The sequence below is a fragment of the Salminus brasiliensis genome, chromosome 11, assembly GCF_030463535.1.
Source record: "Salminus brasiliensis chromosome 11, fSalBra1.hap2, whole genome shotgun sequence".
Lineage (NCBI taxonomy): Eukaryota > Metazoa > Chordata > Actinopteri > Characiformes > Bryconidae > Salminus > Salminus brasiliensis.
This window is the reverse complement of record NC_132888.1, coordinates 32,499,686-32,526,102: the sequence shown is the minus strand read 5'-3', so window position 1 is coordinate 32,526,102 and position 26,417 is coordinate 32,499,686. Positions and strand designations below refer to the sequence as shown.

Sequence of the window (26,417 nt, the reverse complement as noted above, 5' to 3'; positions counted from 1 at the left end):
GCTTTTGCTTGGTTTTGAACAAATATGGTCTTAGCTATGAAATTTGAATCCTCTAGTTTGTAAGGTGCTTCTGCTTACGGCCATTCCACCCTTAGAATGCCTGATCTCGTCTGATCTCTGAAGCTACCTAGGATTGAGCCTGGTTAGTCCTTGAATGGGAGACTGTCTGGGAATACCAGGTGTTGTAAGCTTTTCCAATCCTGCAAACAATTAAAGCTTACATTTCCATGTTATTAACATCTTTTGCACAAATTTGTAGTTGAAACTCTTTTGTGTTGTAAATGTTGATGTGTTGAAATGGAATGCTTTTGCTTGGTTTTGAACAAATATGGTCTTAGCTATGAAATTTGAATCCTCTAGTTTGCAAGGTGCTTCTGCTTACGGCCATTCCACCCTTAGAATGCCTGATCTCGTCTGATCTCTGAAGCTACCTAGGATTGAGCCTGGTTAGTCCTTGAATGGGAGACTGTCTGGGAATACCAGGTGTTGTAAGCTTTTCCAATCCTGCAAACAATTAAAGCTTACATTTCCATGTTATTAACATCTTTTGCACAAATTTGTAGTTGAAACTCTTTTGTGTTGTAAATGTTGATGTGTTGAAATGGAATGCATTTGCTTGGTTTTGAACAAATATGGTCTTAGCTATGAAATTTGAATCCTCTAGATTGCGAGGTGCTTCTGCTTACGGCCATTCCACCTTTAGAATGCCTGATCTAGTCTGATCTCAAAAGCTACCTAGGGTTGGGTCTGGTTAGTACTTGAATGGGAGACTGTCTGGGAATACCAGGTGTTGTAAGCTTTTCCAATCCTGCAAACAATTAAAGCTTACATTTCCATGTTATTTACATCTTTTGCACAAATTTGTAGTTGAAACTCTTTTGTGTTGTAAATGTTGATGTGTTGAAATGGAATGCTTTTGCTTGGTTTTGAACAAATATGGTCTTAGCTATGAAATTTGAATCCTCTAGTTTGCAAGGTGCTTCTGCTTACGGCCATTCCACCCTTAGAATGCTTGATCTCGTCTGATCTCAGAAGCTACGTAGGGTTGGGCCTGGTTAGTACTTGAATGGGAAACTGTCTGGGAATACCAGGTGTTGTAAGCTTTTCCAATCCTGCAAACAATTAAAGCTTACATTTCCATGTTATTTACATCTTTTGCACAAATTTGTAGTTGAAACTCTTTTGTGTTGTAAATGTTGATGTGTTGAAATGGAATGCTTTTGCTTGGTTTTGAACAAATATGGTCTTAGCTATGAAATTTTAATCCTCTAGTTTGCAAGGTGCTTCTCCTTACGGCCATTCCACCCTTAGAATGCCTGATCTCGTCTGATCTCAGAAGCTACCTAGGGTTGGGCTTGGTTAGTACTTGAATGGGAGACTGTCTGGGAATACCAGGTGCTGTAAGCTTTTCCAATCCTGCAAACAATTAAAGCTTACATTTCCATGTTATAAACATCTTTTGCACAAATTTGTAGTTGAAACTCTTTTGTGTTGTAAATGTTGATGTGTTGAAATGGAATGCATTTGCTTGGTTTTGAACAAATATGGTCTTAGCTATGAAATTTGAATCCTCTAGTTTGCAAGGTGCTTCTGCTTACGGCCATTCCACCCTTAGAATGCTTGATCTCGTCTGATCTCAGAAGCTACGTAGGGTTGGGCCTGGTTAGTACTTGAATGGGAAACTGTCTGGGAATACCAGGTGTTGTAAGCTTTTCCAATCCTGCAAACAATTAAAGCTTACATTTCCATGTTATTTACATCTTTTGCACAAATTTGTAGTTGAAACTCTTTTGTGTTGTAAACGTTGATGTGTTGAAATGGAATGCTTTTGCTTGGTTTTGAACAAATATGGTCTTAGCTATGAAATTTGAATCCTCTAGTTTGCAAGGTGCTTCTGCTTACAGCCATTCCACCCTTAGAATGCCTGATCTCATCTGATCTCAGAAGCTACGTAGGGTTGGGCCTGGTTAATACTTGAATGGGAGACTGTCTGGTAATACCAGGTGTTGTACGCTTTTCCAATCCTGCAAACAATTAAAGCTTACATTTCCATGTTATTTACATCTTTTGCACAAATTTGTAGTTGAAACTCTTTTGTGTTGTAAATTTTGATTTGTTGAAATGGAATGCTTTTGCTTGGTTTTAAACAAATATGGTCTTAGCTATGAAATTTGAATCCTCTAGATTGCAAGGTGCTTCTGCTTACGGCCATTCCACCTTTAGAATGCCTGATCTAGTCTGATCTCAAAAGCTACCTAGGGTTGGGTCTGGTTAGTACTTGAATGGGAGACTGTCTGGGAATACCAGGTGTTGTAAGCTTTTCCAATCCTGCAAACAATTAAAGCTTACATTTCCATGTTATTTACATCTTTTGCACAAATTTGTAGTTGAAACTCTTTTGTGTTGTAAATGTTGATGTGTTGAAATGGAATGCTTTTGCTTGGTTTTGAACAAATATGGTCTTAGCTATGAAATTTGAATCCTCTAGTTTGCAAGGTGCTTCTGCTTACGGCCATTCCACCCTTAGAATGCTTGATCTCGTCTGATCTCAGAAGCTACGTAGGGTTGGGCCTGGTTAGTACTTGAATGGGAGACTGTCTGGGAATACCAGGTGCTGTAAGCTTTTCCAATCCTGCAAACAATTAAAGCTTACATTTCCATGTTATAAACATCTTTTGCACAAATTTGTAGTTGAAACTCTTTTGTGTTGTAAATGTTGATGTGTTGAAATGGAATGCTTTTGCTTGGTTTTGAACAAATATGGTCTTAGCTATGAAATTTTAATCCTCTAGTTTGCAAGGTGCTTCTCCTTACGGCCATTCCACCCTTAGAATGCCTGATCTCGTCTGATCTCAGAAGCTACCTAGGGTTGGGCTTGGTTAGTACTTGAATGGGAGACTGTCTGGGAATACCAGGTGCTGTAAGCTTTTCCAATCCTGCAAACAATTAAAGCTTACATTTCCATGTTATAAACATCTTTTGCACAAATTTGTAGTTGAAACTCTTTTGTGTTGTAAACGTTGATGTGTTGAAATGGAATGCTTTTGCTTGGTTTTGAACAAATATGGTCTTAGCTATGAAATTTGAATCCTCTAGTTTGCAAGGTGCTTCTGCTTACAGCCATTCCACCCTTAGAATGCCTGATCTCATCTGATCTCAGAAGCTACGTAGGGTTGGGCCTGGTTAGTACTTGAATGGGAGACTGTCTGGGAATACCAGGTGTTGTAAGCTTTTCCAATCCTGCAAACAATTAAAGCTTACATTTCCATGTTATTTACATCTTTTGCACAAATTTGTAGTTGAAACTTTTTTGTGTTGTAAATGTTGATGTGTTGAAATGGAATGCTTTTGCTTGGTTTTGAACAAATATGGTCTTAGCTATGAAATTTGAATCCTCTAGTTTGTAAGGTGCTTCTGCTTACGGCCATTCCACCCTTAGAATGCCTGATCTCGTCTGATCTCTGAAGCTACCTAGGATTGAGCCTGGTTACTACTTGAATGGGAGGCTGTCTGGGAATACCAGGTGTTGTAAGCTTTTCCAATCCTGCAAACAATTAAAGCTTACATTTCCATGTTATTAACATCTTTTGCACAAATTTGTAGTTGAAACTCTTTTGTGTTGTAAATGTTGATGTGTTGAAATGGAATGCTTTTTCTTGGTTTTGAACAAATATGGTTTTAACTATAAAATTTGAATCCTCTAGTTTGTAAGGTTCTTCTGCTTACGGCCGTTCCACCCTTAGAATGCCTGATCTCGTCTGATCTTCGAAGCTACCTAGGGTTGGGCCTGGTTAGTACTTGAATGGGAGACTGTCTGGGAATACCAGGTGTTGTAAGCTTTTCCAATTCTGCAAACAATTAAAGCTTACATTTCCATGTTATTTACATCTTTTGCACAAATTTGTAGTTGAAACTCTTTTGTGTTTTAAATGTTGATGTGTTGAAATGGAATGCTTTTGCTTGGTTTTGAACAAATATGGTCTTAGCTATGAAATTTGAATCCTCTAGTTTGCAAGGTGCTTCTGCTTACGGCCATTCCACCCTTAGAACGCCTGATCTCGTTTGATCTCAGAAGCTACTTAGGGTTGGGTCTGGTTAGTACTTGAATGGGAGACTGTCTGGGAATACCAGGTGTTGTAAGCTTTTCCAATCCTGCAAACAAATAAAGCTTACATTTCCATGTTATTTACATCTTTTGCACAAATTTGTAGTTGAAACTCTTTTGTGGTGTAAATGTTGATGTGTTGAAATGGAATGCTTTTGCTTGGTTTTGAACAAATATGGTCTTAGCTATGAAATTTGAATCCTCTAGTTTGCAAGGTGCTTCTGCTTACGGCCATTCCACCCTTAGAACGCCTGATCTCGTCTGATCTCTGAAGCTACCTAGGGTTGGGCCTGGTTAGTACTTGAATGGGAGACTGTCTGGGAATACCAGGTGTTGTAAGCTTTTCCAATCTTGCAAACAATTAAAGCTTACATTTCCGTGTTATTTACATCTTTTGCACAAATTTGTAGTTGAAACTCTTGTGTTGTAAATGTTGATGTGTTGAAATGGAATGCTTTTGCTTGGTTTTGAACAAATATGGTCTTAGCTATGAAATTTGAATCCTCTAGTTTGCAAGGTGCTTCTGCTTACGGCCATTCCACCCTTAGAATGCCTGATCTCGTCTGATCTCAGAAGCTAGCTAGGGTTGGGCCTGGTTAGTACTTGAATGGGAGACTGTCTGGGAATACCAGGTGTTGTAAGCTTTTCCAATCCTACAAACAATTAAAGCTTACATTTCCATGTTATTTACATCCTTTGCACAAATTTGTAGTTGAAACTCTTGTGTTGTAAATGTTGATGTGTTGAAATGGAATGCTTTTTCTTGGTTTTGAACAAATATGGTTTTAACTATAAAATTTGAATCCTCTAGTTTGTAAGGTTCTTCTGCTTATGGCCATTCCACCCTTAGAATGCCTGATCTTGTCTGGTCTTAGAAGCTACCTAGGGTTGGGCCTGGTTAGTACTTGAATGGGAGACTGTCTGGGAATACCAGGTGTTGTAAGCTTTTCCAATTCTGCAAACAATTAAAGCTTACATTTCCATGTTATTAACATCTTTTGCACAAATTTGTAGTTGAAACTCTTTTGTGTTGTAAATGTTGATGTGTTGAAATGGAATGCTTTTGCTTGGTTTTGAACAAATATGGTCTTAGCTATGAAATTTGAATCCTCTAGTTTGCAAGGTGCTTCTGCTTACGGCCATTCCACCCTTAGAACGCCTGATCTCGTCTGATCTCAGAAGCTACCTAGGATTGGGCCTGGTTAGTCCTTGAATGGGAGACTGTCTGGAAATACCAGGTGTTGTAAGCTTTTCCAATCCTGCAAACAATTAAAGCTTACATTTCCATGTTATTAACATCTTTTGCACAAATTTGTAGTTGAAACTCTTTTGTGTTGTAAATGTTGATGTGTTGAAATGGAATGCTTTTTCTTGGTTTTGAACAAATATGGTTTTAACTATAAAATTTGAATCCTCTAGTTTGTAAGGTTCTTCTGCTTACGGCCGTTCCACCCTTAGAATGCCTGATCTCGTCTGATCTTAGAAGCTACCTAGGGTTGGGCCTGGTTAGTACTTGAATGGGAGACTGTCTGGGAATACCAGGTGTTGTAAGCTTTTCCAATCCTGCAAACAAATAAAGCTTACATTTCCATGTTATTTACATCTTTTGCACAAATTTGTAGTTGAAACTCTTTTGTGGTGTAAATGTTGATGTGTTGAAATGGAATGCTTTTGCTTGGTTTTGAACAAATATGGTCTTAGCTATGAAATTTGAATCCTCTAGTTTGCAAGGTGCTTCTGCTTACGGCCATTCCACCCTTAGAACGCCTGATCTCGTCTGATCTCTGAAGCTACCTAGGGTTGGGCCTGGTTAGTACTTGAATGGGAGACTGTCTGGGAATACCAGGTGTTGTAAGCTTTTCCAATCCTGCAAACAATTAAAGCTTACATTTCCGTGTTATTTACATCTTTTGCACAAATTTGTAGTTGAAACTCTTGTGTTGTAAATGTTGATGTGTTGAAATGGAATGCTTTTTCTTGGTTTTGAACAAATATGGTTTTAACTACAAAATTTGAATCCTCTAGTTTGTAAGGTTCTTCTGCTTACGGCCATTCCACCCTTAGAATGCCTGATCTCGTCTGATCTTAGAAGCTACCTAGGGTTGGGCCTGGTTAGTACTTGAATGAGAGACTGTCTGGGAATACCAGGTGTTGTAAGCTTTTCCAACTCTGCAAACAATTAAAGCTTACATTTCCATGTTATTTACATCTTTTGCACAAATTTTTTAGTTGAAACTCTTTTGTGTTGTAAATGTTGATGTGTTGAAATGGAATGCTTTTGCTTGGTTTTGAACAAATATGGTCTTAGCTATGAAATTTGAATCCTCTAGTTTGCAAGGTGCTTCTGCTTGCGGCCATTCCACCCTTAGAATGCCTGATCTTGTCTGATCTCAGAAGCCACCTAGGGTTGGGCCTGGTTAGTACTTGAATGGGAGACTGTCTGGGAATACCAGGTGTTGTAAGCTTTTCCAATCCTGCAAACAATTAAAGCTTACATTTCCATGTTATTTACATCTTTTGCACAAATTTGTAGTTGAAACTCTTGTGTTGTAAATGTTGATGTGTTGAAATGGAATGCTTTTTCTTGGTTTTGAACAAATATGGTTTTAAGTATAAAATTTGAATTCTCTAGTTTGGAAGGTGCTTCTGCTTACGGCTATTCCACCCTTAGAACGCCTGATCTCGTCTGATCTCTGAAGCTACCTAGGGTTGGGCCTGGTTAGTCCTTGAATGGGAGACTGTCTGGGAATACCAGGTGTCGTAAGCTTTTCCAATCCTGCAAACAATTAAAGCTTACATTTCCTTGTTATTTACATGTTTTGCACAAATTTGTAGTTGAAACTCTTTTGTGTTGTAAACGTTGATGTGTTGAAATGGAATGTTTTTGCTTGGTTTTGAACAAATATGGTCTTAGCTATAAAATTTGAATCCTCTAGTTTGCAAGGTGCTTCTGCATATGGCCATTCCACCCTTAGAATACCTGATCTCGTCAGATCTCAGAAGCTACCTAGGGTTGGGCCTGGTTAGTACTTGAATGGGAGACTGTCTGCAAATACCAGGTGTTGTAAGCTTTTCCAATCCTGCAAACAATTAAAGCTTACATTTCCATGTTATTTACATCTTTTGCACAAATTTGTAGTTGAAACTCTTTTGTGTTGTAAATGTTGATGTGTTGAAATGGAATGCTTTTTCTTGGTTTTGAACAAATATGGTTTTAACTATAAAATTTGAATCCTCTAGTTTGCAAGGTGCTTCTGCTTACGGCCATTCCACCCTTAGAATACCTGATCTCGTCTGATCTCAGAAGCTACCTAGGGTTGGGCCTGGTTAGTACTTGAATGGGAGACTCTCTGGGAATACCAGGTGTTGTAAGCTTTTCCAATCCTGCAAACAATTAAAGCTTACATTTCCATGTTATTTACATCTTTTGCACAAATTTGTAGTTGAAACTCTCTTGTGTTGTAAATGTTGTTGTTGAAATGGAATGCTTTTTATTGTTTTTTTGAACAAATATGGTCTTAGCTATGAAATTTGAATCCTCTAGTTTGCAAAGTTCTTCTGCTTACGGCCATTCCACCCTTAGAACTCCTGACCTCGTCTGATCTCAGAAGCTACTTAGGGTTGGGCCTGGATAGTACTTGAATGGGAGACTGTCTGGGAATACCAGGTGTTGTAAGCTTTTCCAATCCTGCAAACAATTAAAGCTTACATTTCCAAATTATTTACATCTTTTGCACAAATTTGTAGTTGAAACTCTTTTGTGTTGTAAATGTTGATGTGTTGAAATGGAATGCTTTTGCTTGGTTTTGAACAAATATGGTCTTAGCTATGAAATTTGAATACTCTAGTTTGCAAGGTGCTTCTGCTTACGGCCATTCCACCCTTAGAACGCCTGATCTCGTCTGATCTCTGAAGCTACCTAGGGTTGGGCCTGGTTAGTACTTGTATGGGAGACTGTCTGGGAATACCAGGTGTTGTAAGCTTTTCCAATCTTGCAAACAATTAAAGCTTACATTTCCATGTTATTTACATCTTTTGCACAAATTTTTTATTTGAAACTCTTTTGTGTTGTAAATGTTGATGTGTTGAAATGGAATGCTTTTGCTTGGTTTTGAACAAATATGGTCTTAGCTATGAAATTTGAATCCTCTAGTTTGGAAGGTGCTTCTGCTTGCGGCCGTTCCACACTTAGAATGCCTGATCTTGTCTGATCTCAGAAGCTACCTAGGGTTGGGCCTGGTTAGTACTTGAATGGGAGACTCGCTGGGAATACCAGCTGTTGTAAGCTTTTCCAATCCTGCAAACAATTATAGCTACATTTCCATGTTATTTACATCTTTTGCACAAATTTGTAGTTGAAACTCTTTTGTGTTGTAAATGTTGTTCTTGAAATGGAATGCTTTTTATTGGTTTTTTGAACAAATATGGTTTTAACTATAAAATTTGAATCCTCTAGTTTGCAAGCTTCTTCTGCTTACGGCCATTCCACCCTTAGAATACCTGATCTCGTCTGATCTCAGAAGCTACCTAGGTTTGGGCCTGGTTAGTACTTGAATGGGAGACTCTCTGGGAATACCAGGTGTTGTAAGCTTTTCCAATCCTGCAAACAATTAAAGCTTACATTTCCATGTTATTTACATATTTTGCACAAATTTGTAGTTGAAACTCTTTTGTGTTGTAAATGTTGTTGTTGAAATGGAATGCTTTTTATTGTTTTTTTGAACAAATATGGTTTTAACTATAAAATTTGAATCCTCTAGTTTGCAAGCTTCTTCTGCTTACGGCCATTCCACCCTTAGAATACCTGATCTCGTCTGATCTCAGAAGCTACCTAGGGTTGGGCCTGGTTAGTACTTGAATGGGAGACTGTCTGGGAATACCAGGTGTTGTAAGCTTTTCCAATCCTGCAAACAATTAAAGCTTACATTTCCATGTTATTTACATCTTTTGCACAAATTTGTAGTTGAAACTCTTGTGTTGTAAATGTTGATGTGTTGAAATGGAATGCTTTTTCTTGGTTTTGAACAAATATGGTTTTAACTATAAAATTTGAATCCTCTAGTTTGTAAGGTTCTTCTGCTTACGGCCGTTCCACCCTTAGAATGCCTGATCTCGTCTGATCTTAGAAGCTACCTAGGGTTGGGCCTGGTTAGTACTTGAATGAGAGACTGTCTGGGAATACCAGGTGTTGTAAGCTTTTCCAACTCTGCAAACAATTAAAGCTTACATTTCCATGTTATTTACATCTTTTGCACAAATTTGTAGTTGAAACTCTATTGTGTTGTAAACGTTGATGTGTTGAAATGGAATGCTTTTGCTTGGTTTTGAACAAATATGGTCTTAGCTATGAAATTTGAATCCTCTAGTTTGCAAAGTTCTTCTGCTTACGGCCATTCCACCCTTAGAACTCCTGACCTCGTCTGATCTCAGAAGCTACTTAGGGTTGGGCCTGGATAGTACTTGAATGGGAGACTGTCTGGGAATACCAGGTGTTGTAAGCTTTTCCAATCCTGCAAACAATTAAAGCTTACATTTCCATGTTATTTACATCCTTTGCACAAATTTGTAGTTGAAACTCTTTTGTGTTGTAAATGTTGATGTGTTGAAATGGAATGCTTTTGCTTGGTTTTGAACAAATATGGTTTTAACTATAAAATTTGAATCCTTTAGTTTGCAAGGTGCTTCTGCTTGCGGCCATTCCACCCTTAGAATTCCTGATCTCGTCTGATCTCAGAAGCTACCTAGGGTTGGGTCTGGTTAATACTTGTATGGGAGACTGTCTGGGAATACCAGGTGTTGTAAGCTTTTCCAATCTTGCAAGCAATTAAAGCTTACATTTCCATGTTATTTACATCTTTTGCACAAATTTTTTAGTTGAAACTCTTTTGTGTTGTAAATGATGTGTTGAAATGGAATGCTTTTGCTTGGTTTTGAACAAATATGGTCTTAGCTATGAAATTTGAATCCTCTAGTTTGCAAGCTTCTTCTGCTTACGGCCATTCCACCCTTAGAATACCTGATCTCGTCTGATCTCAGAAGCTACCTAGGGTTGGGCCTGGTTAGTACTTGAATGGGAGACTCTCTGGGAATACCAGGTGTCGTAAGCTTTTCCAATCCTGCAAACAATTAAAGCTTACATTTCCTTGTTATTTACATGTTTTGCACAAATTTGTAGTTGAAACTCTTTTGTGTTGTAAACGTTGATGTGTTGAAATGGAATGTTTTTGCTTGGTTTTGAACAAATATGGTCTTAGCTATAAAATTTGAATCCTCTAGTTTGCAAGGTGCTTCTGCATATGGCCATTCCACCCTTAGAATACCTGATCTCGTCAGATCTCAGAAGCTACCTAGGGTTGGGCCTGGTTAGTACTTGAATGGGAGACTGTCTGCGAATACCAGGTGTTGTAAGCTTTTCCAATCCTGCAAACAATTAAAGCTTACATTTCCATGTTATTTACATCTTTTGCACAAATTTGTAGTTGAAACTCTTTTGTGTTGTAAATGTTGATGTGTTGAAATGGAATGCTTTTTCTTGGTTTTGAACAAATATGGTTTTAACTATAAAATTTGAATCCTCTAGTTTGCAAGGTGCTTCTGCTTACGGCCATTCCACCCTTAGAATACCTGGTCTCGTCTGATCTCAGAAGCTACCTAGGGTTGGGCCTGGTTAGTACTTGAATGGGAGACTCTCTGGGAATACCAGGTGTTGTAAGCTTTTCCAATCCTGCAAACAATTAAAGCTTACATTTCCATGTTATTTACATCTTTTGCACAAATTTGTAGTTGAAACTCTCTTGTGTTGTAAATGTTGTTGTTGAAATGGAATGCTTTTTATTGTTTTTTTGAACAAATATGGTCTTAGCTATGAAATTTGAATCCTCTAGTTTGCAAAGTTCTTCTGCTTACGGCCATTCCACCCTTAGAACTCCTGACCTCGTCTGATCTCAGAAGCTACTTAGGGTTGGGCCTGGATAGTACTTGAATGGGAGACTGTCTGGGAATACCAGGTGTTGTAAGCTTTTCCAATCCTGCAAACAATTAAAGCTTACATTTCCAAATTATTTACATCTTTTGCACAAATTTGTAGTTGAAACTCTTTTGTGTTGTAAATGTTGATGTGTTGAAATGGAATGCTTTTGCTTGGTTTTGAACAAATATGGTCTAAGCTATGAAATTTGAATCCTCTAGTTTGCAAGGTGCTTCTGCTTACGGCCATTCCACCCTTAGAACGCCTGATCTCGTCTGATCTCTGAAGCTACCTAGGGTTGGGCCTGGTTAGTACTTGTATGGGAGACTGTCTGGGAATACCAGGTGTTGTAAGCTTTTCCAATCTTGCAAACAATTAAAGCTTACATTTCCATGTTATTTACATCTTTTGCACAAATTTTTTATTTGAAACTCTTTTGTGTTGTAAATGTTGATGTGTTGAAATGGAATGCTTTTGCTTGGTTTTGAACAAATATGGTCTTAGCTATGAAATTTGAATCCTCTAGTTTGGAAGGTGCTTCTGCTTGCGGCCGTTCCACACTTAGAATGCCTGATCTTGTCTGATCTCAGAAGCTACCTAGGGTTGGGCCTGGTTAGTACTTGAATGGGAGACTCTCTGGGAATACCAGCTGTTGTAAGCTTTTCCAATCCTGCAAACAATTATAGCTACATTTCCATGTTATTTACATCTTTTGCACAAATTTGTAGTTGAAACTCTTTTGTGTTGTAAATGTTGTTCTTGAAATGGAATGCTTTTTATTGGTTTTTTGAACAAATATGGTTTTAACTATAAAATTTGAATCCTCTAGTTTGCAAGCTTCTTCTGCTTACGGCCATTCCACCCTTAGAACGCCTGATCTCGTCTGATCTCTGAAGCTACCTAGGGTTGGGCCTGGTTAGTACTTGTATGGGAGACTGTCTGGGAATACCAGGTGTTGTAAGCTTTTCCAATCTTGCAAACAATTAAAGCTTACATTTCCATGTTATTTACATCTTTTGCACAAATTTTTTATTTGAAACTCTTTTGTGTTGTAAATGTTGATGTGTTGAAATGGAATGCTTTTGCTTGGTTTTGAACAAATATGGTCTTAGCTATGAAATTTGAATCCTCTAGTTTGGAAGGTGCTTCTGCTTGCGGCCGTTCCACACTTAGAATGCCTGATCTTGTCTGATCTCAGAAGCTACCTAGGGTTGGGCCTGGTTAGTACTTGAATGGGAGACTCGCTGGGAATACCAGCTGTTGTAAGCTTTTCCAATCCTGCAAACAATTATAGCTACATTTCCATGTTATTTACATCTTTTGCACAAATTTGTAGTTGAAACTCTTTTGTGTTGTAAATGTTGTTCTTGAAATGGAATGCTTTTTATTGGTTTTTTGAACAAATATGGTTTTAACTATAAAATTTGAATCCTCTAGTTTGCAAGCTTCTTCTGCTTACGGCCATTCCACCCTTAGAATACCTGATCTCGTCTGATCTCAGAAGCTACCTAGGTTTGGGCCTGGTTAGTACTTGAATGGGAGACTCTCTGGGAATACCAGGTGTTGTAAGCTTTTCCAATCCTGCAAACAATTAAAGCTTACATTTCCATGTTATTTACATATTTTGCACAAATTTGTAGTTGAAACTCTTTTGTGTTGTAAATGTTGTTGTTGAAATGGAATGCTTTTTATTGTTTTTTTGAACAAATATGGTTTTAACTATAAAATTTGAATCCTCTAGTTTGCAAGCTTCTTCTGCTTACGGCCATTCCACCCTTAGAATACCTGATCTCGTCTGATCTCAGAAGCTACCTAGGGTTGGGCCTGGTTAGTACTTGAATGGGAGACTGTCTGGGAATACCAGGTGTTGTAAGCTTTTCCAATCCTGCAAACAATTAAAGCTTACATTTCCATGTTATTTACATCTTTTGCACAAATTTGTAGTTGAAACTCTTTTGTGTTGTAAATGTTGATGTGTTGAAATGGAATGCTTTTTCTTGGTTTTGAACAAATATGGTTTTAACTATAAAATTTGAATCCTCTAGTTTGCAAGGTGCTTCTGCTTACGGCCATTCCACCCTTAGAATACCTGGTCTCGTCTGATCTCAGAAGCTACCTAGGGTTGGGCCTGGTTAGTACTTGAATGGGAGACTCTCTGGGAATACCAGGTGTTGTAAGCTTTTCCAATCCTGCAAACAATTAAAGCTTACATTTCCATGTTATTTACATCTTTTGCACAAATTTGTAGTTGAAACTCTCTTGTGTTGTAAATGTTGTTGTTGAAATGGAATGCTTTTTATTGTTTTTTTGAACAAATATGGTCTTAGCTATGAAATTTGAATCCTCTAGTTTGCAAAGTTCTTCTGCTTACGGCCATTCCACCCTTAGAACTCCTGACCTCGTCTGATCTCAGAAGCTACTTAGGGTTGGGCCTGGATAGTACTTGAATGGGAGACTGTCTGGGAATACCAGGTGTTGTAAGCTTTTCCAATCCTGCAAACAATTAAAGCTTACATTTCCAAATTATTTACATCTTTTGCACAAATTTGTAGTTGAAACTCTTTTGTGTTGTAAATGTTGATGTGTTGAAATGGAATGCTTTTGCTTGGTTTTGAACAAATATGGTCTAAGCTATGAAATTTGAATCCTCTAGTTTGCAAGGTGCTTCTGCTTACGGCCATTCCACCCTTAGAACGCCTGATCTCGTCTGATCTCTGAAGCTACCTAGGGTTGGGCCTGGTTAGTACTTGTATGGGAGACTGTCTGGGAATACCAGGTGTTGTAAGCTTTTCCAATCTTGCAAACAATTAAAGCTTACATTTCCATGTTATTTACATCTTTTGCACAAATTTTTTATTTGAAACTCTTTTGTGTTGTAAATGTTGATGTGTTGAAATGGAATGCTTTTGCTTGGTTTTGAACAAATATGGTCTTAGCTATGAAATTTGAATCCTCTAGTTTGGAAGGTGCTTCTGCTTGCGGCCGTTCCACACTTAGAATGCCTGATCTTGTCTGATCTCAGAAGCTACCTAGGGTTGGGCCTGGTTAGTACTTGAATGGGAGACTCTCTGGGAATACCAGCTGTTGTAAGCTTTTCCAATCCTGCAAACAATTATAGCTACATTTCCATGTTATTTACATCTTTTGCACAAATTTGTAGTTGAAACTCTTTTGTGTTGTAAATGTTGTTCTTGAAATGGAATGCTTTTTATTGGTTTTTTGAACAAATATGGTTTTAACTATAAAATTTGAATCCTCTAGTTTGCAAGCTTCTTCTGCTTACGGCCATTCCACCCTTAGAACGCCTGATCTCGTCTGATCTCTGAAGCTACCTAGGGTTGGGCCTGGTTAGTACTTGTATGGGAGACTGTCTGGGAATACCAGGTGTTGTAAGCTTTTCCAATCTTGCAAACAATTAAAGCTTACATTTCCATGTTATTTACATCTTTTGCACAAATTTTTTATTTGAAACTCTTTTGTGTTGTAAATGTTGATGTGTTGAAATGGAATGCTTTTGCTTGGTTTTGAACAAATATGGTCTTAGCTATGAAATTTGAATCCTCTAGTTTGGAAGGTGCTTCTGCTTGCGGCCGTTCCACACTTAGAATGCCTGATCTTGTCTGATCTCAGAAGCTACCTAGGGTTGGGCCTGGTTAGTACTTGAATGGGAGACTCGCTGGGAATACCAGCTGTTGTAAGCTTTTCCAATCCTGCAAACAATTATAGCTACATTTCCATGTTATTTACATCTTTTGCACAAATTTGTAGTTGAAACTCTTTTGTGTTGTAAATGTTGTTCTTGAAATGGAATGCTTTTTATTGGTTTTTTGAACAAATATGGTTTTAACTATAAAATTTGAATCCTCTAGTTTGCAAGCTTCTTCTGCTTACGGCCATTCCACCCTTAGAATACCTGATCTCGTCTGATCTCAGAAGCTACCTAGGTTTGGGCCTGGTTAGTACTTGAATGGGAGACTCTCTGGGAATACCAGGTGTTGTAAGCTTTTCCAATCCTGCAAACAATTAAAGCTTACATTTCCATGTTATTTACATATTTTGCACAAATTTGTAGTTGAAACTCTTTTGTGTTGTAAATGTTGTTGTTGAAATGGAATGCTTTTTATTGTTTTTTTGAACAAATATGGTTTTAACTATAAAATTTGAATCCTCTAGTTTGCAAGCTTCTTCTGCTTACGGCCATTCCACCCTTAGAATACCTGATCTCGTCTGATCTCAGAAGCTACCTAGGGTTGGGCCTGGTTAGTACTTGAATGGGAGACTGTCTGGGAATACCAGGTGTTGTAAGCTTTTCCAATCCTGCAAACAATTAAAGCTTACATTTCCATGTTATTTACATCTTTTGCACAAATTTGTAGTTGAAACTCTTGTGTTGTAAATGTTGATGTGTTGAAATGGAATGCTTTTTCTTGGTTTTGAACAAATATGGTTTTAACTATAAAATTTGAATCCTCTAGTTTGTAAGGTTCTTCTGCTTACGGCCGTTCCACCCTTAGAATGCCTGATCTCGTCTGATCTTAGAAGCTACCTAGGGTTGGGCCTGGTTAGTACTTGAATGAGAGACTGTCTGGGAATACCAGGTGTTGTAAGCTTTTCCAACTCTGCAAACAATTAAAGCTTACATTTCCATGTTATTTACATCTTTTGCACAAATTTGTAGTTGAAACTCTATTGTGTTGTAAACGTTGATGTGTTGAAATGGAATGCTTTTGCTTGGTTTTGAACAAATATGGTCTTAGCTATGAAATTTGAATCCTCTAGTTTGCAAAGTTCTTCTGCTTACGGCCATTCCACCCTTAGAACTCCTGACCTCGTCTGATCTCAGAAGCTACTTAGGGTTGGGCCTGGATAGTACTTGAATGGGAGACTGTCTGGGAATACCAGGTGTTGTAAGCTTTTCCAATCCTGCAAACAATTAAAGCTTACATTTCCATGTTATTTACATCCTTTGCACAAATTTGTAGTTGAAACTCTTTTGTGTTGTAAATGTTGATGTGTTGAAATGGAATGCTTTTGCTTGGTTTTGAACAAATATGGTTTTAACTATAAAATTTGAATCCTTTAGTTTGCAAGGTGCTTCTGCTTGCGGCCATTCCACCCTTAGAATTCCTGATCTCGTCTGATCTCAGAAGCTACCTAGGGTTGGGTCTGGTTAATACTTGTATGGGAGACTGTCTGGGAATACCAGGTGTTGTAAGCTTTTCCAATCTTGCAAGCAATTAAAGCTTACATTTCCATGTTATTTACATCTTTTGCACAAATTTTTTAGTTGAAACTCTTTTGTGTTGTAAATGATGTGTTGAAATGGAATGCTTTTGCTTGGTTTTGAACAAATATGGTCTTAGCTATGAAATTTGAATCCTCTAGTTTGCAAGCTTCTTCTGCTTACGGCCATTCCACCCTTAGAATACCTGATCTCGTCTGATCTCAGAAGCTACCTAGGGTTGGGCCTGGTTAGTACTTGAATGGGAGACTCTCTGGGAATACCAGGTGTCGTAAGCTTTTCCAATCCTGCAAACAATTAAAGCTTACATTTCCTTGTTATTTACATGTTTTGCACAAATTTGTAGTTGAAACTCTTTTGTGTTGTAAACGTTGATGTGTTGAAATGGAATGTTTTTGCTTGGTTTTGAACAAATATGGTCTTAGCTATAAAATTTGAATCCTCTAGTTTGCAAGGTGCTTCTGCATATGGCCATTCCACCCTTAGAATACCTGATCTCGTCAGATCTCAGAAGCTACCTAGGGTTGGGCCTGGTTAGTACTTGAATGGGAGACTGTCTGCGAATACCAGGTGTTGTAAGCTTTTCCAATCCTGCAAACAATTAAAGCTTACATTTCCATGTTATTTACATCTTTTGCACAAATTTGTAGTTGAAACTCTTTTGTGTTGTAAATGTTGATGTGTTGAAATGGAATGCTTTTTCTTGGTTTTGAACAAATATGGTTTTAACTATAAAATTTGAATCCTCTAGTTTGCAAGGTGCTTCTGCTTACGGCCATTCCACCCTTAGAATACCTGGTCTCGTCTGATCTCAGAAGCTACCTAGGGTTGGGCCTGGTTAGTACTTGAATGGGAGACTCTCTGGGAATACCAGGTGTTGTAAGCTTTTCCAATCCTGCAAACAATTAAAGCTTACATTTCCATGTTATTTACATCTTTTGCACAAATTTGTAGTTGAAACTCTCTTGTGTTGTAAATGTTGTTGTTGAAATGGAATGCTTTTTATTGTTTTTTTGAACAAATATGGTCTTAGCTATGAAATTTGAATCCTCTAGTTTGCAAAGTTCTTCTGCTTACGGCCATTCCACCCTTAGAACTCCTGACCTCGTCTGATCTCAGAAGCTACTTAGGGTTGGGCCTGGATAGTACTTGAATGGGAGACTGTCTGGGAATACCAGGTGTTGTAAGCTTTTCCAATCCTGCAAACAATTAAAGCTTACATTTCCAAATTATTTACATCTTTTGCACAAATTTGTAGTTGAAACTCTTTTGTGTTGTAAATGTTGATGTGTTGAAATGGAATGCTTTTGCTTGGTTTTGAACAAATATGGTCTAAGCTATGAAATTTGAATCCTCTAGTTTGCAAGGTGCTTCTGCTTACGGCCATTCCACCCTTAGAACGCCTGATCTCGTCTGATCTCTGAAGCTACCTAGGGTTGGGCCTGGTTAGTACTTGTATGGGAGACTGTCTGGGAATACCAGGTGTTGTAAGCTTTTCCAATCTTGCAAACAATTAAAGCTTACATTTCCATGTTATTTACATCTTTTGCACAAATTTTTTATTTGAAACTCTTTTGTGTTGTAAATGTTGATGTGTTGAAATGGAATGCTTTTGCTTGGTTTTGAACAAATATGGTCTTAGCTATGAAATTTGAATCCTCTAGTTTGGAAGGTGCTTCTGCTTGCGGCCGTTCCACACTTAGAATGCCTGATCTTGTCTGATCTCAGAAGCTACCTAGGGTTGGGCCTGGTTAGTACTTGAATGGGAGACTCTCTGGGAATACCAGCTGTTGTAAGCTTTTCCAATCCTGCAAACAATTATAGCTACATTTCCATGTTATTTACATCTTTTGCACAAATTTGTAGTTGAAACTCTTTTGTGTTGTAAATGTTGTTCTTGAAATGGAATGCTTTTTATTGGTTTTTTGAACAAATATGGTTTTAACTATAAAATTTGAATCCTCTAGTTTGCAAGCTTCTTCTGCTTACGGCCATTCCACCCTTAGAATACCTGATCTCGTCTGATCTCAGAAGCTACCTAGGTTTGGGCCTGGTTAGTACTTGAATGGGAGACTCTCTGGGAATACCAGGTGTTGTAAGCTTTTCCAATCCTGCAAACAATTAAAGCTTACATTTCCATGTTATTTACATATTTTGCACAAATTTGTAGTTGAAACTCTTTTGTGTTGTAAATGTTGTTGTTGAAATGGAATGCTTTTTATTGTTTTTTTGAACAAATATGGTTTTAACTATAAAATTTGAATCCTCTTGTTTGCAAGCTTCTTCTGCTTACGGCCATTCCACCCTTAGAATACCTGATCTCGTCTGATCTCAGAAGCTACCTAGGGTTGGGCCTGGTTAGTACTTGAATGGGAGACTGTCTGGGAATACCAGGTGTTGTAAGCTTTTCCAATCCTGCAAACAATTAAAGCTTACATTTCCATGTTATTTACATCTTTTGCACAAATTTGTAGTTGAAACTCTTGTGTTGTAAATGTTGATGTGTTGAAATGGAATGCTTTTTCTTGGTTTTGAACAAATATGGTTTTAACTATAAAATTTGAATCCTCTAGTTTGTAAGGTTCTTCTGCTTACGGCCGTTCCACCCTTAGAATGCCTGATCTCGTCTGATCTTAGAAGCTACCTAGGGTTGGGCCTGGTTAGTACTTGAATGAGAGACTGTCTGGGAATACCAGGTGTTGTAAGCTTTTCCAACTCTGCAAACAATTAAAGCTTACATTTCCATGTTATTTACATCTTTTGCACAAATTTGTAGTTGAAACTCTATTGTGTTGTAAACGTTGATGTGTTGAAATGGAATGCTTTTGCTTGGTTTTGAACAAATATGGTCTTAGCTATGAAATTTGAATCCTCTAGTTTGCAAAGTTCTTCTGCTTACGGCCATTCCACCCTTAGAACTCCTGACCTCGTCTGATCTCAGAAGCTACTTAGGGTTGGGCCTGGATAGTACTTGAATCGGAGACTGTCTGGGAATACCAGGTGTTGTAAGCTTTTCCAATCCTGCAAACAATTAAAGCTTACATTTCCATGTTATTTACATCTTTTGCACAAATTTGTAGTTGAAACTCGTGTGTTGTAAATGTTGATGTGTTGAAATGGAATGCTTTTTCTTGGTTTTGAACAAATATGGTTTTAAGCATAAAATTTGAATTCTCTAGTTTGGAAGGTGCTTCTGCTTACGGCCATTCCACCCTTAGAACGCCTGATCTCGTCTGATCTCTGAAGCTACCTAGGGTTGGGCCTGGTTAGTCCTTGAATGGGAGACTGTCTGGGAATACCAGGTGTCGTAAGCTTTTCCAATCCTGCAAACAATTAAAGCTTACATTTCCATGTTATTTACATCTTTTGCACAATTTTTTTAGTTGAAACTCTTTTGTGTTGTAAATGTTGATGTATTGAAATGGAATACTTTTGCTTGGTTTTGAACAAATATGGTCTTAGCTATGAAATTTAAAACCTCTAGTTTGGAAGGTGCTTCTGCTTGTGGCCATTCCACCCTTAGAATGACTGATCTCGTCTGATCTCATAAGCTACTTAGGGTTGGGCCTGGTTAGTACTTGAATGGGAGACTGACAGGGAATACCAGCTGTTGTAAGCTTTTCCAATCCTGCAAACAATTAAAGCTTACATTTCCATGTTATTTACATCTTTTGCACAAATTTGTAGTTGAAACTCTTTTGTGTTGTAAACGTTGATGTGTTGAAATGGAATGTTTTTGCTTGGTTTTGAACAAATATGGTCTTAGCTATGAAATTTGAATCCTCTAGTTTGCAAGGTGCTTCTGCTTATGGCCATTCCACCCTTAGAATACCTGATCTCGTCAGATCTCAGAAGCTACCTAGGGTTGGGCCTGGTTAGTACTTGAATGGGAGACTGTCTGGGAATACCAGGTGTTGTAAGCTTTTCCAATGCTGCAAACAATTAAAGCTTACATTTCCATGTTATTTACATCTTTTGCACAAATTTGTAGTTGAAACTCTTTTGTGTTGTAAATGTTGATGTGTTGAAATGGAATGCTTTTGCTTGGTTTTGAACAAATATGGTCTTGGCTATGAAATTTGAATCCTCTAGTTTGCAAGGTGCTTCTGCTTACGGCCATTCCACCCTTAGAACGCCTGATCTAGTCTGATCTCTGAAGCTACCTAGGGTTGGGCCTGGTTAGTACTTGAATGGGAGACTGTCTGGGAATACCAGGTGTTGTAAGCTTTTCCAATCCTGCAAACAATTAAAGCTTACATTTCCATGTTATTTACATCTTTTGCACAAATTTGTAGTTGAAACTCTTTTGTGTTGTAAATGTTGATGTGTTGAAATGGAATGCTTTTGCTTGGTTTTGAACAAATATGGTCTTAGCTATGAAATTTAAATCCTCTAGTTTGCAAGGTGCTTCTGCTTACGGCCATTCCACCCTTAGAATGCCTGATCTCATCTGATCTCTGAAGCTACCTAGGGTTGGGCCTGGTTAGTACTTGAATGGGAGACTGTCTGGGAATACCAGGTGTTGTAAGCTTTTCCAATCCTGCAAACAATTAAAGCTTACATTTCCATGTTATTTATTTCTTTTGCACAAATTTGTAGTTGAAACTCTTTTGTGTGGTAAATGTTGATGTGTTGAAATGGAATGCTTTGTGTTGTAAATGTTGATGTGTTGAAATGGAATGCTTTTGCTTGGTTTTGAACAAATATGGTCTTAGCTATGAAATTTGAATCCTCTAGTTTGCAAGGTGCTTCTGCTTCCGGCCTTTCCACCCTTAGAATGCCTGATCTCGTCTGATCTCAGAAGCTAATTAGGGTTGGGACTGGTTAGTACTTGAATGGGAGACTGTCTGGGAATACCAGGTGTTGTAAGCTTTTCCAATCCTGCAAACAATTAAAGCTTACATTTCCATGTTATTTACAACTTTGGCACAAATTTGTAGTTGAAACTCTTTTGTGTTGTAAATGTTGATGTGTTGAAATGGAATGCTTTTTCTTGGTTTTTTGAACAAATATGGTTTTAACTATAAAATTTGAATCCTCTAGTTTGCAAGCTTCTTCTGCTTATGGCCATTCCACCCTTAGAACGCCTGATCTCGTCTGATCTCAGGAGCTACCTAGGGTTGGGCCTGGTTAGTACTTGAATGGGAGACTATCTGGGAATACCAGGTGTTGTAAGCTTTTCCAATCCTGCAAACAACTAAAGCTTACATTTCCATTTTATTTACATCTTTTGCACAAATTTGTAGTTGAAACTCTTTTGTGTTGTAAATGTTGATGTGTTGAAATGGAATGCTTTTGCTTGGTTTTGAACAAATATGGTCTTAGCTATAAAATTTGAATCCTCTAGTTTGCTAGGTGCTTCTCCTTATGGGTGTTCCACCCTTAGAATCCCTGATCTTGTCTGATCTCAGAAGCTGCCTAGGGTTGGGCCTGGTTAGTACTTGAATGGGAGACTGTCTGGGAATACCAGGTGTTGTAAGCTTTTCCAATCCTGCAAACAATTAAAGCTTACATTTCCATGTTATTTAAATCTTTTGCACAAATTTGTAGTTGAAACTCTTTTGTGTTGTAAATGTTGATGTGTTGAAATGGAATGCTTTTGCTTGGTTTTGAACAAATATGGTCTTAGCTATGAAATTTGAATCCTCTAGTTTGCAAGGTGCTTTTGCTTACGGCCATTCCACCCTTAGAATGCCTGATCTCGTCTGATCTCAGAAGCTACTTAGGGTTGGGCCTGGTTAGTACTTGAATGGGAGACTGTCTGGGAATACCAGGTGTTGTAAGCTTTTCCAATCCTGCAAACAATTAAAGCTTACATTTCCATGTTATTTCCATCTTTTGCACAAATTTGTAGTTGAAACTCTTTTGTGTTGTAAATGTTGTGTTGAAATGGAATGCTTTTGCTTGGTTTTCAACAAATATGGTCTTAGCTATGAAATTTGAATCCTCTAGTTTGCAAGGTGCTTCTGCTTACGGCCATTCCACCCTTAGAATGCCTGATCTCGTCTGATCTCAGAAGCTACCTTGGGTTGGGTCTGGTTAGTACTTGAATGGGAGACTGTCTGGGAATACCAGGTGTTGTAAGCTTTTCCAATCCTGCAAACAATTAAAGCTTACATTTCCATGTTATTTACATCTTTTGCACAAATTTGTAGTTGAAACTCTTTTGTGTTGTAAATGTTGATGTGTTGAAATGGAATGCTTTTGCTTGGTTTTCAACAAATATGGTCTTAGCTATGAAATTTGAATCCTCTAGTTTGCAAGGTATTTCTGCTTACGACCTTTCCACCCTTAGAATGCCTGATCTCGTCTGATGTCAGAAGCTACCTAGGGTTGGGCCTGGTTAGTACTTGAATGGGAGACTGTCTGGGAATACCAGGTGTTGTAAGCTTTTCCAATCCTGCAAACAATTAAAGCTTACATTTCCATGTTATTTACATCTTTTGCACAAATTTGTAGTTGAAACTCTTTTGTGTTGTAAATTTTGATGTTGAAATGGAATGCTTTTTCTTGGTTTTTTGAACAAATATGGTTTTAACTATAAAATTTGAATCCTCTAGTTTGCAAGCTTCTTCTGCTTACGGCCATTCCACCCTTAGAACGCCTGATCTAGTCTGATCTCAGGAGCTATCTAGGGTTGGGCCTGGTTAGTACTTGAATGGGAGACTGTCTAGGAATACCAGGTGTTGTAAGCTTTTCCAATCCTGCAAACAATTAGAGCTTACATTTCCATGTTATTTACATCTTTTGCACAAATTTGTAGTTGAAACTCTTTTGTGTTGTAAATGTTGATGTGTTGAAATGGAATGCTTTTGCTTGGTTTTGAACAAATATGGTCTTAGCTATGAAATTTGAATCCTCTAGTTTGCAAGGTGCTTCTGCTTACGGCCATTCCACCCTTAGAATGCCTGATCTCGTCTGGTCTCAGAAGCTACCTAAGGTTGGGACCGGTTTGTACTTGAATGGGAGACTGTCTGGGAATACCAGGTGTTGTAAGCTCTTCCAATGCTGCAAACAATTAAAGCTTACATTTCCATGTTATTTACATCTTTTGCACAAATTTGTAGTTGAAACTCTTTTGTGTTGTAAATGTTGATGTGTTGAAATGGAATGCTTTTGCTTGGTTTTGAACAAATATGGTCTTAGCTATGAAATTTGAATCCTCTAGTTTGCAAGGTGCTTCTGCTTACGGCCGTTCCACCCTTAGAATGCCTGATCTCGTCTGATCTCAGAAGCTACCTAGGGTTGGGCCTGGTTAGTTCTTGAATGGGAGACTGTCTGGGAATACCAGGTGTTGTAAGCTTTTCCAATCCTGCAAACAATTAAAGCTTACATTTCCATGTTATTTACATCTTTTGCACAAATTTGTAGTTGAAACTCTTTTGTGTGGTAAATGTTGATGTGTTGAAATGGAATGCTTTGTGTTGTAAATGTTGATGTGTTGAAATGGAATGCTTTTGCTTGGTTTTGAACAAATATGGTCTTAGCTATGAAATTTGAATCCTCTAGTTTGCAAGGTGCTTCTGCTTACGGCACTTCCACTCTTAAAATGCCTGATCTTGTCTGATCTCAGAAGCAACCTAGGGTTGGGTCTGGTTAGTACTTGAATGGGAGACTGTCTGGGAATACCAGGTGTTGTAAGCTTTTCCAATCCTGCAAACAATTAAAGCTTACATTTCCATGTGATTTATATCTTTTGCACTTATTTGTAGTTGACACTCTTTTGTGTGGTAAATGTTGATGTGTTGAAATGGAATGCTTTGTGTTGTAAATGTTGATGTGTTGAAAAGGAATGCTTTTGCTTGGTTTTGAACAAATATGGTCTTAGCTATGAAATTTGAATCCTCTAGTTTGCAAGGTGCTTCTGCTTACGGCAATTCCACCCTTAGAATGCCTGATCTCGTCTGATCTCAGAAGCTACCTAGGGTTGGGCCTGGTTAGTACTTGAATGGGAGACTGTCTGGGAAAACCAGGTGTTGTAAGCTTTTCCAATCCTGCAAACAATTAAAGCTTACATTTCCATGTTATTTACATCTTTTGCACAAATTTGTAGTTGAAACTCTTTTGTGTTGTAAATGTTGATGTGTTGAAATGGAATGCTTTTGCTTGGTTTTGAACAAATATGGTCTTAGCTATGAAATTTGAATTCTCTAGTTTGCAAGGTTCTTCTGCTTACGGCAATTCCACCCTTAGAATGCCTGATCTCGTCTGATCTCAGAAGCTACCTAGGGTTGTGCCTGGTTAGTACTTGAATGGGAGACTGTCTGGGAATACCAGGTATTGTAAGCTTTTCCAATCCTGCAAACAATTAAAGCTTATTTTTCCATGTTATTTGTATCTTTTGCACTTATTTGTAGTTGACACTCTTTTGTGTGGTAAATGTTGATGTGTTGAAATGGAATGCTTTTGCTTGGTTTTGAACAAATATGGTCTTAGCTATGAAATATGAATCCTCTAGTTTGTAAGGTGCTTCTGCTTACGGCCATTCCACCCTTAGAATGCCTGATCTCGTCTGATCTCCGAAGCTACCTAGGGTTGGGCCTGGTTAGTACTTGAATGGGAGACTGTCTGGGAATACCAGGTGTTGTAAGCTTTTCCAATCCTGCAAACAATTAAAGCTTACATTTCCATGTTATTTACATCTTTTGCACAAATTTGTAGTTGAAACTCTTTTGTGTTGTAAATGTTGATGTGTTGAAATGGAATGCTTTTGCTTGGTTTTGAACAAATATGGTCTTAGCTATGAAATTTGAATCCTCTAGTTTGCAAGGTGCTTCTGCTTACGGCCATTCCACCCTTAGAATGCCTGATCTATTTACATCTTTTGCACAAATTTGTAATTGAAACTCTTTTGTGTTGTAAATGTTGATGTGTTGAAATGGAATGCTTTGTGTTGTAAATGTTGATGTGTTGAAATGGAATGCTTTTGCTTGGTTTTGAACAAATATGGTCTTAGCTATGAAATTTGAATCCTCTAGTTTGCAAGGTGCTTCTGCTTACGGCCATTCCACCCTTAGAATGCCTGATCTCGTCTGATCTCAGAAGCTACCTAGGGTTGGGCCTGGTTAGTACTTGAATGGGAGACTGTCTGGGAATACCAGGTGTTGTAAGCTTTTCCAATCCTGCAAACAATTAAAGCTTACATTTCCATGTTATTTACATCTTTTGCACAAATTTGTAGTTGAAACTCTTTTGTGTTGTAAATGTTGATGTGTTGAAATGGAATGCTTTTGCTTGGTTTTGAACAAATATGGTCTTAGCTATGAAATTTGAATCCTCTAGTTTGCAAGGTGCTTCTGCTTACGGCCATTCCACCCTTAGAATGCCTGATCTCGTCTGATCTCAGAAGCTACCTAGGGTTGGGCCTGGTTAGTACTTGAATGGGAGACTGTCTGGGAATACCAGGTGTTGTAAGCTTTTCCAATCCTGCAAACAATTAAAGCTTACATTTCCATGTTATTTACATCTTTTGCACAAATTTGTAGTTGAAACTCTTTTGTGTTGTAAATGTTGATGTGTTGAAATGGAATGCTTTTGCTTGGTTTTGAACAAATATGGTCTTAGCTATGAAATTTGAATCCTCTAGTTTGCAAGGTGCTTCTGCTTACAGCCATTCCACCCTTAGAATGCCTGATCTCGTCTGATCTCAGAAGCTACCTAGGGTTGGGCCTGGTTAGTACTTGAATGGGAGACTGTCTGGGAATACCAGGTGTTTTAAGCTTTTCCAATCCTGCAAACAATTAAAGCTTACATTTCCATGTTATTTACATCTTTTGCACAAATTTGTAGATGAAACTCTTTTGTGTTGTAAATGTTGATGTGTTGAAATGGAATGCTTTGTGTTGTAAATGTTGATGTGTTGAAATGGAATGCTTTTGCTTGGTTTTGAACAAATATGGTCTTAGCTATGAAATTTGAATCCTCTAGTTTGCAAGGTGCTTCTGCTTACGGCCATTCCACCCTTAGAATGCCTGATCTCGTCTGATCTCAGAAGCTACCTAGGGTTGGGCCTGGTTAGTACTTGAATGGGAGACTGTCTGGGAATACCAGGTGTTGTAAGCTTTTCCAATCCTGCAAACAATTAAAGCTTACATTTCCATGTT

At 38.1% G+C, this 26,417-nt stretch overlaps 77 pseudogenes; all 77 read left to right on the top strand.

The window, feature by feature from the left end:
* The first annotated feature begins 72 nt into the window (after nt 1-72).
* LOC140568348 (5S ribosomal RNA) lies at nt 73-191 on the top strand (annotated as a pseudogene).
* A 185-nt stretch (nt 192-376) lies between these two features.
* Nucleotides 377-495, top strand: LOC140568347 (5S ribosomal RNA; annotated as a pseudogene).
* Nucleotides 496-680: 185 nt separating this feature from the next.
* LOC140567858 (5S ribosomal RNA) lies at nt 681-799 on the top strand (annotated as a pseudogene).
* A 185-nt stretch (nt 800-984) lies between these two features.
* LOC140570145 (5S ribosomal RNA) lies at nt 985-1,103 on the top strand (annotated as a pseudogene).
* A 185-nt stretch (nt 1,104-1,288) lies between these two features.
* Nucleotides 1,289-1,407, top strand: LOC140572197 (5S ribosomal RNA; annotated as a pseudogene).
* Nucleotides 1,408-1,592: 185 nt separating this feature from the next.
* LOC140570144 (5S ribosomal RNA) lies at nt 1,593-1,711 on the top strand (annotated as a pseudogene).
* Nucleotides 1,712-1,896: 185 nt separating this feature from the next.
* On the top strand, nt 1,897-2,015 carry LOC140566923 (5S ribosomal RNA; annotated as a pseudogene).
* A 185-nt stretch (nt 2,016-2,200) lies between these two features.
* On the top strand, nt 2,201-2,319 carry LOC140567857 (5S ribosomal RNA; annotated as a pseudogene).
* A 185-nt stretch (nt 2,320-2,504) lies between these two features.
* On the top strand, nt 2,505-2,623 carry LOC140566388 (5S ribosomal RNA; annotated as a pseudogene).
* Nucleotides 2,624-2,808: 185 nt separating this feature from the next.
* Nucleotides 2,809-2,927, top strand: LOC140572196 (5S ribosomal RNA; annotated as a pseudogene).
* Nucleotides 2,928-3,112: 185 nt separating this feature from the next.
* Nucleotides 3,113-3,231, top strand: LOC140569278 (5S ribosomal RNA; annotated as a pseudogene).
* A 489-nt stretch (nt 3,232-3,720) lies between these two features.
* Nucleotides 3,721-3,839, top strand: LOC140567391 (5S ribosomal RNA; annotated as a pseudogene).
* Nucleotides 3,840-4,024: 185 nt separating this feature from the next.
* LOC140571145 (5S ribosomal RNA) lies at nt 4,025-4,143 on the top strand (annotated as a pseudogene).
* Nucleotides 4,144-4,328: 185 nt separating this feature from the next.
* On the top strand, nt 4,329-4,447 carry LOC140570286 (5S ribosomal RNA; annotated as a pseudogene).
* Nucleotides 4,448-4,630: 183 nt separating this feature from the next.
* LOC140568567 (5S ribosomal RNA) lies at nt 4,631-4,749 on the top strand (annotated as a pseudogene).
* A 183-nt stretch (nt 4,750-4,932) lies between these two features.
* On the top strand, nt 4,933-5,051 carry LOC140567681 (5S ribosomal RNA; annotated as a pseudogene).
* A 185-nt stretch (nt 5,052-5,236) lies between these two features.
* Nucleotides 5,237-5,355, top strand: LOC140567392 (5S ribosomal RNA; annotated as a pseudogene).
* Nucleotides 5,356-5,540: 185 nt separating this feature from the next.
* Nucleotides 5,541-5,659, top strand: LOC140573422 (5S ribosomal RNA; annotated as a pseudogene).
* Nucleotides 5,660-5,844: 185 nt separating this feature from the next.
* Nucleotides 5,845-5,963, top strand: LOC140570285 (5S ribosomal RNA; annotated as a pseudogene).
* Nucleotides 5,964-6,146: 183 nt separating this feature from the next.
* LOC140566830 (5S ribosomal RNA) lies at nt 6,147-6,265 on the top strand (annotated as a pseudogene).
* Nucleotides 6,266-6,451: 186 nt separating this feature from the next.
* LOC140566756 (5S ribosomal RNA) lies at nt 6,452-6,570 on the top strand (annotated as a pseudogene).
* Nucleotides 6,571-6,753: 183 nt separating this feature from the next.
* Nucleotides 6,754-6,872, top strand: LOC140566012 (5S ribosomal RNA; annotated as a pseudogene).
* A 185-nt stretch (nt 6,873-7,057) lies between these two features.
* Nucleotides 7,058-7,176, top strand: LOC140566967 (5S ribosomal RNA; annotated as a pseudogene).
* Nucleotides 7,177-7,361: 185 nt separating this feature from the next.
* LOC140572017 (5S ribosomal RNA) lies at nt 7,362-7,480 on the top strand (annotated as a pseudogene).
* Nucleotides 7,481-7,665: 185 nt separating this feature from the next.
* On the top strand, nt 7,666-7,784 carry LOC140571200 (5S ribosomal RNA; annotated as a pseudogene).
* Nucleotides 7,785-7,969: 185 nt separating this feature from the next.
* LOC140571175 (5S ribosomal RNA) lies at nt 7,970-8,088 on the top strand (annotated as a pseudogene).
* A 489-nt stretch (nt 8,089-8,577) lies between these two features.
* LOC140571500 (5S ribosomal RNA) lies at nt 8,578-8,696 on the top strand (annotated as a pseudogene).
* Nucleotides 8,697-8,881: 185 nt separating this feature from the next.
* LOC140571982 (5S ribosomal RNA) lies at nt 8,882-9,000 on the top strand (annotated as a pseudogene).
* A 183-nt stretch (nt 9,001-9,183) lies between these two features.
* LOC140567597 (5S ribosomal RNA) lies at nt 9,184-9,302 on the top strand (annotated as a pseudogene).
* Nucleotides 9,303-9,487: 185 nt separating this feature from the next.
* LOC140571199 (5S ribosomal RNA) lies at nt 9,488-9,606 on the top strand (annotated as a pseudogene).
* A 185-nt stretch (nt 9,607-9,791) lies between these two features.
* On the top strand, nt 9,792-9,910 carry LOC140567360 (5S ribosomal RNA; annotated as a pseudogene).
* Nucleotides 9,911-10,093: 183 nt separating this feature from the next.
* On the top strand, nt 10,094-10,212 carry LOC140568516 (5S ribosomal RNA; annotated as a pseudogene).
* Nucleotides 10,213-10,397: 185 nt separating this feature from the next.
* LOC140572664 (5S ribosomal RNA) lies at nt 10,398-10,516 on the top strand (annotated as a pseudogene).
* Nucleotides 10,517-10,701: 185 nt separating this feature from the next.
* Nucleotides 10,702-10,820, top strand: LOC140570303 (5S ribosomal RNA; annotated as a pseudogene).
* Nucleotides 10,821-11,005: 185 nt separating this feature from the next.
* Nucleotides 11,006-11,124, top strand: LOC140571198 (5S ribosomal RNA; annotated as a pseudogene).
* Nucleotides 11,125-11,309: 185 nt separating this feature from the next.
* On the top strand, nt 11,310-11,428 carry LOC140571174 (5S ribosomal RNA; annotated as a pseudogene).
* A 489-nt stretch (nt 11,429-11,917) lies between these two features.
* On the top strand, nt 11,918-12,036 carry LOC140571173 (5S ribosomal RNA; annotated as a pseudogene).
* Nucleotides 12,037-12,525: 489 nt separating this feature from the next.
* LOC140571499 (5S ribosomal RNA) lies at nt 12,526-12,644 on the top strand (annotated as a pseudogene).
* A 185-nt stretch (nt 12,645-12,829) lies between these two features.
* Nucleotides 12,830-12,948, top strand: LOC140571969 (5S ribosomal RNA; annotated as a pseudogene).
* A 185-nt stretch (nt 12,949-13,133) lies between these two features.
* Nucleotides 13,134-13,252, top strand: LOC140570302 (5S ribosomal RNA; annotated as a pseudogene).
* A 185-nt stretch (nt 13,253-13,437) lies between these two features.
* On the top strand, nt 13,438-13,556 carry LOC140571197 (5S ribosomal RNA; annotated as a pseudogene).
* A 185-nt stretch (nt 13,557-13,741) lies between these two features.
* On the top strand, nt 13,742-13,860 carry LOC140571172 (5S ribosomal RNA; annotated as a pseudogene).
* Nucleotides 13,861-14,349: 489 nt separating this feature from the next.
* Nucleotides 14,350-14,468, top strand: LOC140571170 (5S ribosomal RNA; annotated as a pseudogene).
* Nucleotides 14,469-14,957: 489 nt separating this feature from the next.
* On the top strand, nt 14,958-15,076 carry LOC140571497 (5S ribosomal RNA; annotated as a pseudogene).
* A 185-nt stretch (nt 15,077-15,261) lies between these two features.
* LOC140571957 (5S ribosomal RNA) lies at nt 15,262-15,380 on the top strand (annotated as a pseudogene).
* Nucleotides 15,381-15,563: 183 nt separating this feature from the next.
* LOC140567596 (5S ribosomal RNA) lies at nt 15,564-15,682 on the top strand (annotated as a pseudogene).
* A 185-nt stretch (nt 15,683-15,867) lies between these two features.
* LOC140571196 (5S ribosomal RNA) lies at nt 15,868-15,986 on the top strand (annotated as a pseudogene).
* A 185-nt stretch (nt 15,987-16,171) lies between these two features.
* On the top strand, nt 16,172-16,290 carry LOC140567359 (5S ribosomal RNA; annotated as a pseudogene).
* A 183-nt stretch (nt 16,291-16,473) lies between these two features.
* LOC140568505 (5S ribosomal RNA) lies at nt 16,474-16,592 on the top strand (annotated as a pseudogene).
* Nucleotides 16,593-16,777: 185 nt separating this feature from the next.
* On the top strand, nt 16,778-16,896 carry LOC140572663 (5S ribosomal RNA; annotated as a pseudogene).
* A 185-nt stretch (nt 16,897-17,081) lies between these two features.
* LOC140570301 (5S ribosomal RNA) lies at nt 17,082-17,200 on the top strand (annotated as a pseudogene).
* Nucleotides 17,201-17,385: 185 nt separating this feature from the next.
* On the top strand, nt 17,386-17,504 carry LOC140571193 (5S ribosomal RNA; annotated as a pseudogene).
* Nucleotides 17,505-17,689: 185 nt separating this feature from the next.
* On the top strand, nt 17,690-17,808 carry LOC140571169 (5S ribosomal RNA; annotated as a pseudogene).
* A 489-nt stretch (nt 17,809-18,297) lies between these two features.
* Nucleotides 18,298-18,416, top strand: LOC140571495 (5S ribosomal RNA; annotated as a pseudogene).
* Nucleotides 18,417-18,601: 185 nt separating this feature from the next.
* Nucleotides 18,602-18,720, top strand: LOC140571945 (5S ribosomal RNA; annotated as a pseudogene).
* Nucleotides 18,721-18,903: 183 nt separating this feature from the next.
* Nucleotides 18,904-19,022, top strand: LOC140567595 (5S ribosomal RNA; annotated as a pseudogene).
* Nucleotides 19,023-19,207: 185 nt separating this feature from the next.
* LOC140573225 (5S ribosomal RNA) lies at nt 19,208-19,326 on the top strand (annotated as a pseudogene).
* Nucleotides 19,327-19,509: 183 nt separating this feature from the next.
* Nucleotides 19,510-19,628, top strand: LOC140572573 (5S ribosomal RNA; annotated as a pseudogene).
* A 490-nt stretch (nt 19,629-20,118) lies between these two features.
* Nucleotides 20,119-20,237, top strand: LOC140566429 (5S ribosomal RNA; annotated as a pseudogene).
* Nucleotides 20,238-20,422: 185 nt separating this feature from the next.
* On the top strand, nt 20,423-20,541 carry LOC140573224 (5S ribosomal RNA; annotated as a pseudogene).
* Nucleotides 20,542-20,726: 185 nt separating this feature from the next.
* On the top strand, nt 20,727-20,845 carry LOC140571070 (5S ribosomal RNA; annotated as a pseudogene).
* Nucleotides 20,846-21,067: 222 nt separating this feature from the next.
* Nucleotides 21,068-21,186, top strand: LOC140566928 (5S ribosomal RNA; annotated as a pseudogene).
* A 187-nt stretch (nt 21,187-21,373) lies between these two features.
* LOC140571127 (5S ribosomal RNA) lies at nt 21,374-21,492 on the top strand (annotated as a pseudogene).
* A 489-nt stretch (nt 21,493-21,981) lies between these two features.
* Nucleotides 21,982-22,100, top strand: LOC140567373 (5S ribosomal RNA; annotated as a pseudogene).
* Nucleotides 22,101-22,282: 182 nt separating this feature from the next.
* LOC140573398 (5S ribosomal RNA) lies at nt 22,283-22,401 on the top strand (annotated as a pseudogene).
* Nucleotides 22,402-22,586: 185 nt separating this feature from the next.
* LOC140566077 (5S ribosomal RNA) lies at nt 22,587-22,705 on the top strand (annotated as a pseudogene).
* A 185-nt stretch (nt 22,706-22,890) lies between these two features.
* On the top strand, nt 22,891-23,009 carry LOC140566695 (5S ribosomal RNA; annotated as a pseudogene).
* A 185-nt stretch (nt 23,010-23,194) lies between these two features.
* Nucleotides 23,195-23,313, top strand: LOC140568228 (5S ribosomal RNA; annotated as a pseudogene).
* Nucleotides 23,314-23,498: 185 nt separating this feature from the next.
* On the top strand, nt 23,499-23,617 carry LOC140566504 (5S ribosomal RNA; annotated as a pseudogene).
* A 222-nt stretch (nt 23,618-23,839) lies between these two features.
* LOC140568207 (5S ribosomal RNA) lies at nt 23,840-23,958 on the top strand (annotated as a pseudogene).
* Nucleotides 23,959-24,180: 222 nt separating this feature from the next.
* LOC140571340 (5S ribosomal RNA) lies at nt 24,181-24,299 on the top strand (annotated as a pseudogene).
* A 185-nt stretch (nt 24,300-24,484) lies between these two features.
* Nucleotides 24,485-24,603, top strand: LOC140567445 (5S ribosomal RNA; annotated as a pseudogene).
* Nucleotides 24,604-24,788: 185 nt separating this feature from the next.
* Nucleotides 24,789-24,907, top strand: LOC140572130 (5S ribosomal RNA; annotated as a pseudogene).
* Nucleotides 24,908-25,308: 401 nt separating this feature from the next.
* LOC140569872 (5S ribosomal RNA) lies at nt 25,309-25,427 on the top strand (annotated as a pseudogene).
* Nucleotides 25,428-25,612: 185 nt separating this feature from the next.
* Nucleotides 25,613-25,731, top strand: LOC140569869 (5S ribosomal RNA; annotated as a pseudogene).
* A 185-nt stretch (nt 25,732-25,916) lies between these two features.
* On the top strand, nt 25,917-26,035 carry LOC140573136 (5S ribosomal RNA; annotated as a pseudogene).
* A 222-nt stretch (nt 26,036-26,257) lies between these two features.
* LOC140569868 (5S ribosomal RNA) lies at nt 26,258-26,376 on the top strand (annotated as a pseudogene).
* Nucleotides 26,377-26,417: the final 41 nt, after the last annotated feature.